Source organism: Podarcis erhardii (assembly GCF_964252035.2).
Source record: "Podarcis erhardii genome assembly, chromosome: 4".
Lineage (NCBI taxonomy): Eukaryota > Metazoa > Chordata > Lepidosauria > Squamata > Lacertidae > Podarcis > Podarcis erhardii.
This window is the reverse complement of record NC_138508.1, coordinates 44240375-44254430: the sequence shown is the minus strand read 5'-3', so window position 1 is coordinate 44254430 and position 14056 is coordinate 44240375. Positions and strand designations below refer to the sequence as shown.

General features: G+C 39.3%; 1 protein-coding gene across 4 annotated transcripts in view; it reads left to right on the top strand.

The window, feature by feature from the left end:
* CADM2 (cell adhesion molecule 2) overlaps positions 1-14056 on the top strand; it is a 365211-nt gene that overhangs the window by 272767 nt on the left and 78388 nt on the right. The window lies entirely within an intron of this gene.

Sequence of the window (14056 nt, the reverse complement as noted above, 5' to 3'; positions counted from 1 at the left end):
GCCTTTGATGTTTGTAGTGTATGCATAAAATGAATATTGCTTTTGTTCCAAAGGGAGGTTTGATTAATTATTTGAATTTTTTATTAGTAAATTATTTCCATTTTTAAGAAACCTAACATTGTTGCAGATTAGTAGGCCTGGATTGGTATCCAGTAGGATTCTTAATCCCTAACTTGAATTTTGGCAATAATCTATGCCAAAATAGGGTTTCTTGATGGCGTTAATACTGAGACCATGTCTACAATACATATTCAGGTTCAACATGTATACCTTTACCATATGAACACTGAATATAGTTCTTGTTCAGAATGTTTACTGGAGACTTCCTAGTATGGGCTATGAAATGGTGGCATTTCATAACAAGTTGAATAGGACGGCTAGTTATTATGATTGGTTTTCAACATCATACCTATAGTTTAGAAAACCAGCTTATTTGTTACTATTTATTAGAAATTTAAAAATAATATTTTGGGGGTATACTGATTCTATGGCCCCAAAATACCTTGCTGCAGTATTGATCAGAAAAGAACAATGCCTAAGAGAGAAAACATTGTCATTTTTATTAGTATTTTATTCTCATATTTCAAGCACCTTGTGATGTGTGTTTGTATAAATGTGTATGTGTACACACAGAGAGACGCACATAAATAACATTACATTAATCCTACAAGCTGTAATACTTGCCTAATGCTGTAAATCAAGGCTGGTTAACCTGTGACCCTCTACATGTTGTTAGACTGAGACTCACATCAGTCCCAACCAGCATGACTGATTGTCAGGCACTGTGGAAATATAGGCAATCACTCTGTTCACTCAAAAGTTGGTATAAACGTTTGGCTCATGTTCTTGTAAATTCTATTGTTAAAACTACTATTATTGGGCCACAACTGTCATCATCCCTGACCATTGACCCCACTGGTTGAGGCTGAGAGGAATTGGGATCCAACAATATATGGAGGGCACCACATTTGCCAGCATGGTTTAAACTATTGGGACATTTCTTCTCAGAACTAGTAGTCATTGCATTATTTCACATTAAAATAAAAATCGCTGAAGAATTTCAGTGAGCTACTTTTGTCAAAATTGCACCACTATTAGATAGTTCTTTTGGGAGCTACTAGTATAATAGAAAAGACAACTTAGTTATAGTGTTAAGATCTATGTTTGTTTGCTCATTTACAGCATTTGTAGACCTCTCTTCACCTCTGTTTAGTCACAAAGCAATTTGACATGATATTGTAGGTGCAGAAGTAAAGGATATCGTGGATATAGAAGTAAAGGACAGCAGCTGTGGTCAATATATTTAAAACAATGTCTCAAAGAATAATTTAGATCTATAACACCAATTCCTTTGCGTTAACAAATGCCAGAATTCTCATTGTGAGAACTGACTGTTCACTGGTTCAGGGATATTTAGCAGAAGAAAGAAAACCTTGTCACAGCAAGTTTGGAAGCCTGCTCTAAATTTGTTTTTACATTAATGCTAATGTCTTGGGAATTTGTTGAAAAGTGCCTAATATAAAGACTTAAAAATCCACACAGTATCAAATGCCTTTTTCGAAATGCAGCTTATATCCATGGCTGTAATTGATGCCTATTGTTTCTGCCACATATATATCCATCCCAAAGAAGGGAAATGACTTGGTAAGCCACTATACAGGAGACGATATTAACATACAAATTCACTTGATTCACCCTACCACTTGGCAAATGAGGACCATTTTACTTGGACCATCCTATGCAGGAGTGCCAACTTGAATAAAATATTGTGGGTGCCCATGTAAGCCCTGCCCCACATAATCAAACTCATAAAAGAGGGAGAAGGGGTAAAGGACCCCTGGACGGTAAAGTCCAGTCAAAGGCAACTAGGGGGTTGCAGCACTCATCTTGCTTCAGGCCGAGGGAGCTGGTGTTTGTCCACAGACAGCTTTCTGGGTCATGTGGACAGCATAACTAAACCACTTCTGGTACAACGGAACACCGTCATGGAAACCAGAGTGCACGGAAATGCCGTTTACTTTCCCGTAGCAGCAGTACCTATTTCAAAATGCTATGTTGATAAAAGCTGGGACAGAGCAACGGGAGCTCATCCCATTACATGGATTTGAACTGCTGACCTTACACCAACTTGTTTAGACCACAGTGCCACCCGTGTCAACACATAACACAGTGAGCACACACACCATTTGAATGGGAATGCCCAGCACCTTTAAAGATTTTATTGTGGGGACCGAAGCCCCCATGGCTCCTCTGGTCCTATATATTACACAGTTTAATATAACATTCCTCCAATCTTGTGAATAGGAAAACCAAACACTTCTTATGGAGAAGCTCATGCTTCCCAGCCATTGGGGCAGAATGACAAGTGGAAGTTGATGCTTTCAGGTTGATCTTGACCATCACTGCCATTGCAAAAGTACTAAGCACAAAAGGAGTGCTGTGTGCAAATAGCTGTTGATTAACTTAGTGCTTTTGTTCTCAACAGACCTAAGGAGTGACTAACTTCAAATACTTAGTGTGGTTGTGTGGAAAGGGGGTCTTGTGTAAAGAAAGGCATTTACTTATCTCCATAGTCCTGTAGTAGACAGTGAGAGCAGATTTAATCGAGTGCTCTGATGGTGTTTCCTGCTTGGCAGGGGGTTGGACTTGATGGCCCTTGTGGTCTCTTCCAACTCTATGATTCTATGATTCTATGTGTTGATCTGCTTCCTTTATTGTGCTTCTGCAAACTCTTGCTTGGCCAGTTGCATAGCCTAGCCTAGGTGTGAGACAGAGCTGCTTAGCAGCTGCAGCTTCCAAAATGCAAGGGAGTGTGTTCAGCATAAATCAATAGTTCTGATATTTTTTTGAAAACTATTTTGCAGATGTGCTGTCTCAGTTTCGTACCTATTCATATAGTGCTCTGGTTTCAGCTAATAAAGGTAGAAAAGCCCACAAAGTAGAAAAAACAACATACAGTTTTGTAGCTAGGAACATTTCAAAGTAGGATGTGATAATTTCACAAGCCATTTGGTGGTTACAAGGAAAGCCTGGATAAGCTCAGTTAGCAACAGCTGGAACCATGTCAATTGACCGGCTACAGCACAAGCTTAATCTACTAAAAACAGTTTGCCTTGAGTGGAGGAATGGTCATTGCAAAGCTGAAAGATCAGCATACATAAAAATGAATTATTCAAGTTCTACATGCTCCCTGGCCCCTTAAAGTGAACTCTTAATTGTGATTAAAGAGCATCTGTGCTATAAAACTGTCAATAATCTAATCACAACCAGTGTACATTTATAGCCATGTAAGCTCTAGTAGCACTTTGATTTCATGGCGCTATAGGAAAGTTAAACAATGCAATTATTCAAAATTGTATAAATATCTCTTATGGGGACAATGCTTAAGATGGCATCAGTAGGAAAACTGAAACAAAATCAATAATACTGAGCTTTGTATTATGACTTCCCGTGAAGTTTACTTTTCTGGTTACAATTTTTTAATGTGGTAGACCAAAGAAATCAGTGTTTTCAAAAGTAAATGAGAAGTATCCAAGAACAACGAATCTCCTATTTCCCTTTAAATATTCAAATTCAGAAATAATTATAATTATCTGTCTGAATTATAATGTAAACACTATAATCAAATTTATCTTATTTCAACTTTTCAAACTAATGAATGCTCAAAACAAAGAAACTCAGAAGATACAGTAAGCAGTAAAGAGTGTCTGCAAACATGAAAGTTCAGTGCCACAATCTGCATGTTTAAATGAGTTCAATTAGGTTAATGATGGATGGAAATAAGAATTCCATATTTTAAATGTAAAATAATTCCAAACCATGCAGGTTCATTTACTACTAAACTTTTATCCTCTGAGAGGCTTTTGGGTTCAAAGGGTTAATGTGAAATCATACGATTGATTATCTGAAGGACTATCCTCAAATACAGTTTGCTGATAATGAAATATATATTGATAATGATAATATATATTGATAATGATTATATATATATATTGATAATGAAATACGTAATGATATATCCATAAATGTTGAAAATATTATATATTGATGTAAGAGCTATGCCTGCTCCCAGGATCAGCACTGACTGAGTCAACAGTTCCATTGCAGGCTCATTCCCTACACCCCAATTGCCACATATCAAAGGTGTCTTCAGGGATACTGTCAGCAGTAGTTTCCTCCCACCTGTTTTTTGGGTGGGTGCCCTGGGGCACCCAATGGCAGGGCTGGCAGCAGAACTCCCCTGCGCAGTGCTTCATTTAAGACACAATGCTTCATTCATGCAAGATCATGATATTAGAAATTGTTAGAGAATAAAGCCACTTAAAAAGCATATTAATTTCTATGCTTTTAGAAACATAATATATGTTTGTTTTAGTAATGTCATAAACTAATCATGGTATTGACAAAGTGATAAATCAGAGGAAGCGACGTAGGTTGACGGAGTCTCCTTCTAACATCCTGAAGCTCAGCTGGTTGAAATACAGAAGTTCTAAGTTCTCTAACACCTAAGCATTTTGGAATAAAGTTCATAGTAGGCCAGATCTTGTTGTTTTCAGCTAGTTGAAACAAGAGTTGGATAAACATCAGGCATTGGTGGAGGTGGGAGCTCCTTGCAGTTTTTACATTGATCAGAAACTAGACTGGAGAAAGGACTTCCACCTTTTGCTTGCATTACATAAGTGGGTTAAATCACATAAAACATAGACTATGATCTGGACTCTTGTTTATCAGCAGTTCTTTGCACAGAGCACTTGGGTGCACTCCAGCACTGCCTTTCCAAAACTTGTTATAGTCTCACATTTATTTTGGTACCATGACAGTTGTCTACATGTTGGTAGCTTCTCATTATGCTGACAGCATGATGCTTCCTTCTAATCTTATTATCCAGGATGCCAAGGTCTCACATAGCACTCAGTTAAATTCAACAGAAAGTTCCAAGCCGAAATGACAGAGTTCTCTGTTTCATTCATTTTGATCCTTCATGGCTTCTCTACTGTGAGCTTGAAATTTGCTATAGTTGATAGTTCTGCAGGTCTGGCAGAGTCCAGATTAACCCCAGGCCCTAATTTTAACTAGATTAAGACAAATCAATCAGATCTTTTAAAAAACGTACAGGTGATTTCCAACTAATACTCATGGGAGAATAATTATATTTCATAAAAATGCAAATTTAGTGACCTGCTTTATTTAAAAATAAAAATAAAAATCTTTGCCTAGGCAAAGCATTGCCTTCTCCCACACACGCACAAAATTCCCAAAGTGGTACTGCAAGAATAGACATTCATTCCTGGAAATGTGTTGTAGATGCACAATAATTACAGCTTGATGATAGGTGGGTAAATTTACCTTTTCATAGTGTTCTTTTATGCTGCTCACAATGGCTGACTAATATCTCATTCAAGCTGACAGAATTCCCTATTCATCCATTGTTAGTAGCAAGCTAAAGTGGAAGGAAAATAAGGCTGTATGCTGATGGTCCTCATCTATCTATGCTTAGGCCTAATTGCAGTCATGTTGTTGTTTTTAACATAAATCACATTGTTATATGTTCAATAGTAACTTATTAGTCAGGAATTAAGGAAAACACTTTTTATTGACTGTTGTTATCTCATGAGCACTGTATTGCAGAATGTGAACTCACTAGTTCTTTTTTTATTCATTTCAATACAGTAACTTGTTCTTAAGTTTTATTCTTAATTTGTCATTCAAATCTATGCATGTACAAATTATTTGGGAGAATGAAGCTAATTCTATTGATATTTGATATCAATAGGATTTTAGTATACTTTGGCTTAATCATGCCCATAATCTTTTTTCCCTTATGATCTACAGAAAATCATCTGTATGGTGTAGTATTTGTTGTTGTTTCCCTAAAAACATATATAGGCCTAAAATTTAAATTTGTTATAATTTATTAGGCATAAAATACCAAATGCTTCATTCAGCTTGCAATTAAAAGAAATGAAAAAAAATGTTTCCTGGAATAATTAAAGAAATGTCAGAGTTATAAAAAAAAAAAACCAATTTCCTATGTGATTGCCTTATATTTATATTTGCAGACGTAACGATTTGAGAATATTTATGTACAAGTAAAAAGACTGCAGTGATTAGTGCTTTTAAGTAACGTGTTTGAAATTGCTGGGTACATTTATACAAATGTGTCCTTTTTTAAAGAGCAAAACCAGCAAGTTGGATTTGCCCATGTAATTATGAGTGCAGTGTGTCTTCCTGGAATACTATATCACCTCTTTTCCACAGCTATATATTTAGATGTTTTGGAAATGTGGCTGTGATTTGTAGAGGCACCAAGCTAGGAAAGAAATCAATAGAAATCTGGAAGACAGGTACTATAAACACGTAGAATATGAATATACTAAAATACTAAAATATCATTTTACGTTTTTTAAATCAAAAGATAATAAATGAATTAGTTATGCAGGAAATGGTGTAAAAGCTCTGACTGAGTAGGGGTTTAGCTAGTACCAGGTGGTCTTTTTTCCATAATCTTTCAGAATACTTCTTGAATTATTGTGGTTCAGCGGCATAACAATAATAAAAACATTAGAGAAATATATTAAAGCTTTAAATATTCAGGAGTCATTAAGTCATAAAGTCATCGAGATATAACATTAGTTTTAGTTCACTATTTCAAATAAAGTGGTGGAAGCCAAACTGGATACATGGTGGATTAAATCATACTAATTTGCTCTGTGACACACAGAGAAGGAACTGCTGATAGACTGCACAAAAATTAAATAGGAATATAAATATAGTGTAAAATGAGTTCAACAAGGCAAGATTAGAGAGCAGGTGCACTCTAGGATATGAAATGCTATTAAAAAGATCTTTAAAACTTCACCCACACGCAATCACTGCATTAGTATGCTTGAGTCTGGAGCACTTGTTCTCTAAGGCTGGCTGCAGATGTTGTTAAGTGTGGCATGGTTATATTTTTAAAGACCCACACCCAAATGATTTCCAGTTGCTGGAAAGTCCACAACTTTTCCTTTCACTGTTTCTTTTTATCATTCAGTGTAAATAAAAGCTGAACTCTCATATTATTAAGGAACTTCAATGATAGTTGTTACATCTGATTACCCAGAATAGAGTGTGTGATCAGCCACAAATCAAAATTAAAAATGTGGGGAAGGTATCCAGTGAAGTAGTTCCATGAGTGCAGGGACTTCTGGCTGTAAAAAAGGCACTTGTCCTCCCTCTCCTCTCTGGGTTTGCCCCCTGTAGCACCTCAATCTGTTCTGGTGGTTCCCCCAACCCTCTGGAACAGATTTAGGAAGGGCACAGGGGTGCAGGGAGAGAGAGAGGGAGGGGAAGTTCTGTTGCGGAAGTAGAATCCTTCAATTAATGGAATGACTTTGTTGGATACCACCCATGGATTGAAGTAGACTTGCTAACTGTAATTTACACTAACTCTGGTTAGTGAGTACCTATGAACCGATAATCGTATTTACATCCATCTCATTTCCTCTGGAAGAGGTTCCTCCTCCATTGATATAGACATTGTGAATAGACAGGTAAAAGTAGCTGTCCCTGATGTTTCCCTAAATAACTTCTCCCAAACACTCTAACATGGCCACAGCTTTTATCTCCCCTCCATCAGATGAAGCTCCTCAAAACTCAAGTGGGAAGAATGCACCATCACATATTTGTGTACGTATCAGTTATCTTTCTCAGAGCTCTATTGAAGTTATCAGCACATCTCCAAACAGTCTATGGCTCTGTTCCAGAATAGGGTTTGTTCACTTATCTTTTCATCCAGTGTGAAGGTGTGTGGTTGAGTCACTGTCTGACCATTAGGTCCAGTCGTGACCGACTCTGGGGTTGCGGCGCTCATCTCGCTTTATTGGCTGAGTGAGCCGGCGTACAGCTTCCGGGTCATGTGGCCAGCATGACTAAGCCGTTTCTGGCGAACCAGAGCAGTGCACAGAAATGCTGTTTGCCTTCCCGCCAGAGCGGTACCTATTTATCTACTTGCACTTTGATGTGCTTTCGAACTGCTGGTGGGCAGGAGCAGGGACCAAGCAACGGGAGCTCACCCCGTCATGGGGATTTGAACCGCCGACCTTCTGATCGGCATGCCCTAGGCTCTGTGGTTTAACCCACAGCACCACCCGCGTCGCAGTACTTAACCTCTAATTATTTCAAGTGATTGATATACGGTGGCTAAAGGGCACGAATAAATAAAAAGACAGAGGAATTGGTATAGTTAGGGAGAACCTGAATCATTCAAGGTGTGGGGAGTGTCCAGTGGGAGAAAAGTGTTAAAGGAATTGCTTAAAGAGCAGTTTTAGCAATGTTACAGAGAGAGATGGGGAGCTAATTGAGGCAGCAATGTGGTTTGAAGGGTACAATTCTCAGTCCACTTCCTCAGGTATAAGTACCATTGAGCAGAATGGAGTAAACTTATTAAGGAGTTGTTGTAAAGTTGCCCATTCCAGTTCAGCAGTGCTCAACCTCTTTGAAAGGTTGGGACACTGATATAGTGCTACCCGAGATAACGTAGAAACAAATTTCCCTTTCTACTTCATTGTGTGAGTGATATTCCAGCGATATTCCAGAAAAAATCCCAGACTCTGAAAATAAATGGGGACTAGTGGAAATTAACTGGCAATAAGCTTAGGGATAACAGAAAGGTCATACTACTTGATACACTGTATGATTAGCATGTGGAGTTCTTTGCCACAAGAAATGAAATACCAGCTGTTCAGAAACAAATTGGGATATCCTCTCAGAGGATTTTTTTGTGGCGGGGGGGGGGGGGGAGTCTTCATGCCATGCTTGCTGCCTTCCCAGAAGCATCTGGCTGACTGCTGTTAGAAATGGGACTCTCTACTAAATGGTTCCATGCTCTTATCTAGCAGGTCTTCTTTTCTTCATATCATTACAGAGTTTGCGTGCCACCCCCAATCTCTGCCAAGCCATAGCAAGATTACAGGGGGTTCCAGGCATTCACTCAGGGCCATTTTTTCCCCATTGAGAATTCAGGCATGGCAGAGACTGCAGTGTTTTAAGAGATATGGTTTATTTTATACACCTGGGTCTTGATGGAGGAAAAGAGTTCACAGCAGTACCTCTCGAGTGGTGCTTGTTCCCCACAGCAGTGCAGCATCAGAATCCAATACATTTCCATACCTCTGACCCACTTTCAGGTAGTTCTTAACTTCAGCCCCCACAAGTTCTACCTCTTTCCTGCTTCTCCTTCCCAGAAAACCCCTTGCCAAGCAACTCCTCCCTTTCTCCCTGCTATTCTAACCTTAGTTTTAAAATGTGATGATTTTCCTTTGTTACACCACACCCACGTTACCCTGACAACTTCCTCCTCAGTTACCTGTACGGTTTTTTGTATTGTAAATATAATCATCTCCCTCTGCCCTCTGTCTGGCACTAAAACAAGCTGCAGCCTGTCAGCTCTGATCATAGCTGTCCACCTTCCCTTTTTTTGTGGGAAATTCCCTTATTCCAGTGCCGTTTCCCGCTGCTATCCTGGATTGTTAGATATCCTGTAGACTGTCCCTGGGACAGGTGAGGCTACTGATCCCTTATTTTTGAGGCTGCTGATCCCTTATTTTCAAATCTGAAAGTTGACAGCTATGGCTCTGATTAAACCCCAGCACCCAAGAATCTAGTGGTGGAAATCTGGCACCGAGGGAACTGAGGGATCCCTGTTCCCCCACTAACTCGTAACATTATAAAGAAGGAAGACAAGTCAAAGGAGGATGCTTCTCTTATCAGACTGCACAATGGTTTGTCAATACATTCAGAATATTTAAATGTAAACCAGGGTTAAATGATATGTCTACACCAAGCCTCATGTTTACAGGACATGTGGACACCTGAACATCTTGACTCCCAAAATGGAGAGAGAACTGAACAGCAAAAGGTCAGATATAAAAGAGCAATGCAACATTACACACTTCCATACTAGCGATAAGACAACCTATTGTTAGGTCACTGGTTTAATTGGTTTAGTTTTGTTATTACCTAGGAGTATAAGTTCCCAGGATTTTGGGGGGAAGAAAAGGTGCTTTAAACAGATTCTGACTGTGTGCACACCATACATTTAAAGCACCTTTTCTTCCCCCAAGAATCTTGGGAACTACCACTTTGAGAGCTACAATTCCCAGCACCCTATTAAAACTATAGTTTCCAGGATCTGTGAGTGCATGCTTAAAATTTGCTTTAAATATACACAGCCTTAGCTTGTGAGTTGTACAACATGGTCCCTTCCAGGAACATTCTCAGAGTCGATTGACTTTATTATTTGTCAAAGAGCTAAGAAAAGGCCTCATTGAAAAGCCTCCCTGAAGTGTGACACACGACTACTGCTCCCCACCCCATTACTCTGTTTCCTTAGCAATGCTTAACTTGGATTTGCTTACTCAATGCAGACATTTTCCCCAAGTTTGGGAAGTTTGGAGAAAGGAAAAAGACCTATCATCTCCAACTGTTTCAAGTATTAAAGCGAAGTATGAAAAAACAGTCTGTAGAATCAAGCTTTGACACTCAAGGTCTCAGAAGGAGAGACAGCAGGTGTATATTTAAGCATTCTCAGAACTTTCAATCAACCATTTAAAGAGCTGAATACAAAGGGATTAAGGATATTAGCTTTCTTGAAAGTACCTAATTGAATTCAGCAATTCATATTATTTCTAAGAACTAAATAAAGCTTTTCTAATAAGTATTCATGCCGTGTAATAATAAGAGATATTTTTTTGTAGAAAAGAGTGGAATGAAGGAAAACAAGCACGTTTCTGAAATGTAGAATTTATTTTGTGTGTGTCCCCCATATCTTTCAATATGGTTTCTATTTCTGTAATATGTGTGTACCCTGTATCACTTGCTGACCTTTTATCCTTTCTAAATCAAGATAATCATCATCTTCACATCTTCTTATATATTTATTTACTTATACCCCTGCCTTTTTTCCTGTTGGGGCTCAGTCATATGGCAAGCTCCCAACACTTCTGGTAACTACCCCCAAGTGATTGTGTTCAGGGTTTGGATTACCTGCTAGAGAGTCTCTTAAGTGAGCACTGGGTTACACATCCTCATTGTAAATCAGGTAGTTTTGAATCAAAGGAAAGCCAGTTGCCTCCAGGAAGCCCACAAGAAAAGAATGAAAGAAACAACTTGTTCACCCCAGCAAACCAAAAAGAAAAGAAGGAAGGAAACCATTTCTTTTCTTCAGAACCCATCAGTATATATGTTTCTTATATTTATCCACAGTGGTGGCAGTTATAACTAAACAAAGCCATTGGAAACACTTTTCCAGGTGGAATCTGATAGGGAAGTGAAAGGATGGCTGCAGTGCTACAATTTTTCCTAGTATGATCCAGCAGGCATATCAGGGCTAAGAAACGTTTTCCTTAGACGTAGTCAGGGGAGACCATAGACATTTATGTTACAGACCTTTTCTAATGAAGCTAGGTCATGTGAATTTGAACATGAACTGATGGGCTAATTAGACACTGTTTTTTGTAGTTTAACGGGTAATCAGGTCAGAGCAAGGTTATTGCAAGAAATGGACTTTACTGCAATGAATAGTGATTATTCACATGGCTAATGAAAGCTGAGCTTCCCAAATGAAAGTGTTAACAAGCCGTGAAAGAATAGAAGTACTTCTAATTAAAAATGAATATCAAATGCAAAATACCAAGAGAAGAAGAACTGCAGGCACCAGATTTGTTTGCAAAAAAAAATAAAGATGTGCAAGCAAATGCTACCCAAGCTAGATAGTTGAAATCCATATAAGTAATGTGGTCACTTTACTGTTTGGTATTTTGAAAGTACATGTTCTGTGTAGTAATTAAGAGTCTTTCAACCTAAGAATAAGAATAAAACAGAGATGGCTAGCCTTCTTCAGGCTGAGAGCCACATTGACCTCTGATCAATCCTCCAGGGCCTAACTGGGAGTGACTGGTGAGTGGAACGTGAGCATAATCATTTTTTTCTATTATTATTTATTGAGGGACACATTTTGAAGGTCTTGAGAGGTCAAGAAAACCTTTTGGCACGACAGAAACCTATCAGGAGGCCTATGATTGGTAGATGCTGCAGTCCCTGCCACACTTGTTTCGTGTTGTTATTGGCTAGCCAATTCTCCACCTTAAGCTTATATTGTTGTTTTGCCACCTTGATGCCTTTCCTGAGCTTTGTTCTTGCCCCTCTGTATATATATCTATGTTCCCTGCCTTGAAGGCAGTATCCCAAGCTTTCAGGAGTGACCTTACTTCAGCAGTCATCCAGGGTTTGCTGTTCCCATAGACTCTAATACACTTCTCCGTTATTACATTATCGGCACACACTTTAATGTAAGAAAGTACAGCGTCTGTGTATCTGTGCGGATCTTGATGTTCAAACACACTCCAATCAGTACTTTCAAAAGAATCCTGGAGCTGACTGAAAACACCCTCTGACCAAATTCTAACAGTTTTTATAACTGGCTGAATTCTTAATAAACACGTGGACACAAATGTTTAGATTAATGATATAAAATAAGCCACAACTTCATTTGTTACAGATGTAGAGTGGTTTGTTTTGGCATTGGGTGAAACCGGACTATGTCCTAACTCCTGCCTGTCTGCAGGGAGTCTGCTAAGGGTAAACCACCTGTAGGAGGAACCCTATGATATACATCAATTAATAGCACCCCAGGGTCCCCGATGGGGTCATGCCATGGCCCTAGCCCATGCCCAGGTTTCAGACATGATCCATACCCCCGGATCCCTTTAACAGGGTACCCTTAATGTGGAGGGGCAAGCGGAGGCAACAACCTCCCCTCTCATAAACAAGGCTTACTCAATGCCTAACCACCACTCGAGCCCCAAAGGCTCACTGCCAACACCCTCACACCTGCAACCAATCTCTTAGTGATATCAACCAGCCAAATATTTCCCATATCAGAAAGGTGAACACCATCATTGTGAAACAAGGCCTCCTGGTCAAAAGTAGTGGTGGGGAACCATATCACCCGACCATTCAATAGTTTCACCTTCTGTGCCACTGCACAATTAGCAATTTTGTTGGGTATGTTGATTGCCACAGGGTGGGGGAAATCATACCAGCAATGCATCTTCAAAAGCTGGAACCAGATTAAAGTGGAGTCTGGGTACAAGGCAGCCAGCCCTCCCACCAACCTCATTGGCCAGCCGGGGTCGTGATGTGGGCAGAAGTTCCTATGATGCGGGCGGCATCCCTCCGCCCACGTCCAGGACACTGGGAGGTCCCGGATACCCTCCCACAACACCTCCCCCCCAGGAAGGGGAGTGGACTTATAACAATATATATTTCTCATAGTGAGTGGATGGTGCTGGTAGAATAGGAGCCAGCAGTTGTCCTCAAGGAATGTTTTGTTTTTGTTTTATTTACTACATTTATATTCCATTTTTCCTCCAATGAACTCAAAGTGGCATACATAATTCTCACCACATAGTTTATCTTCAAAATAACCTTGTAAGGTAGGTCAGGCTTTGAGAGAGCTACTATTTCAAGGTCATCCAGTGGGCTCTGTGGCTGAATAGGGATTTGAACTTGGGTTTCCCCACTCTTAGGCTGCATTCAAATGACACTTTCCCCCATCTTTCCAACATTTTCTTCTTTGTTAATTTATGTGGTTGATGTGATGTTCCACACAGCATAAAAACCACTAGTGGAGGTTTAGCACTCAATTTCATGTTAATTTTTTCCCAGAAAAAAACCCCCAACCATTTACAACCCTGTTAACTTGGAAAATTGTAGGAGTTTTGCACTGTAATTTCATGTGACAAAGTTGGGGGCCATATCCCAGCACCAGCATTATAATCGATAAATCTAATACAATAAAACCCATGTCCGAATGCAGCCTTACTCCTGCATGGTAACCATTACGCCATGCTGTCTCTTTTACTTTTCCTGATAGAAGTGAATGTCAGATTATATGGGAGAAAAAAAGCACCGGAGACAACAGATAAAGTGGGGGATATACCAGTATTTTCAGCATGAACCAGGTTCCTTTTCAATTGTGTTTTGGATTATTGCCAATTTACATTGTTTGATATAA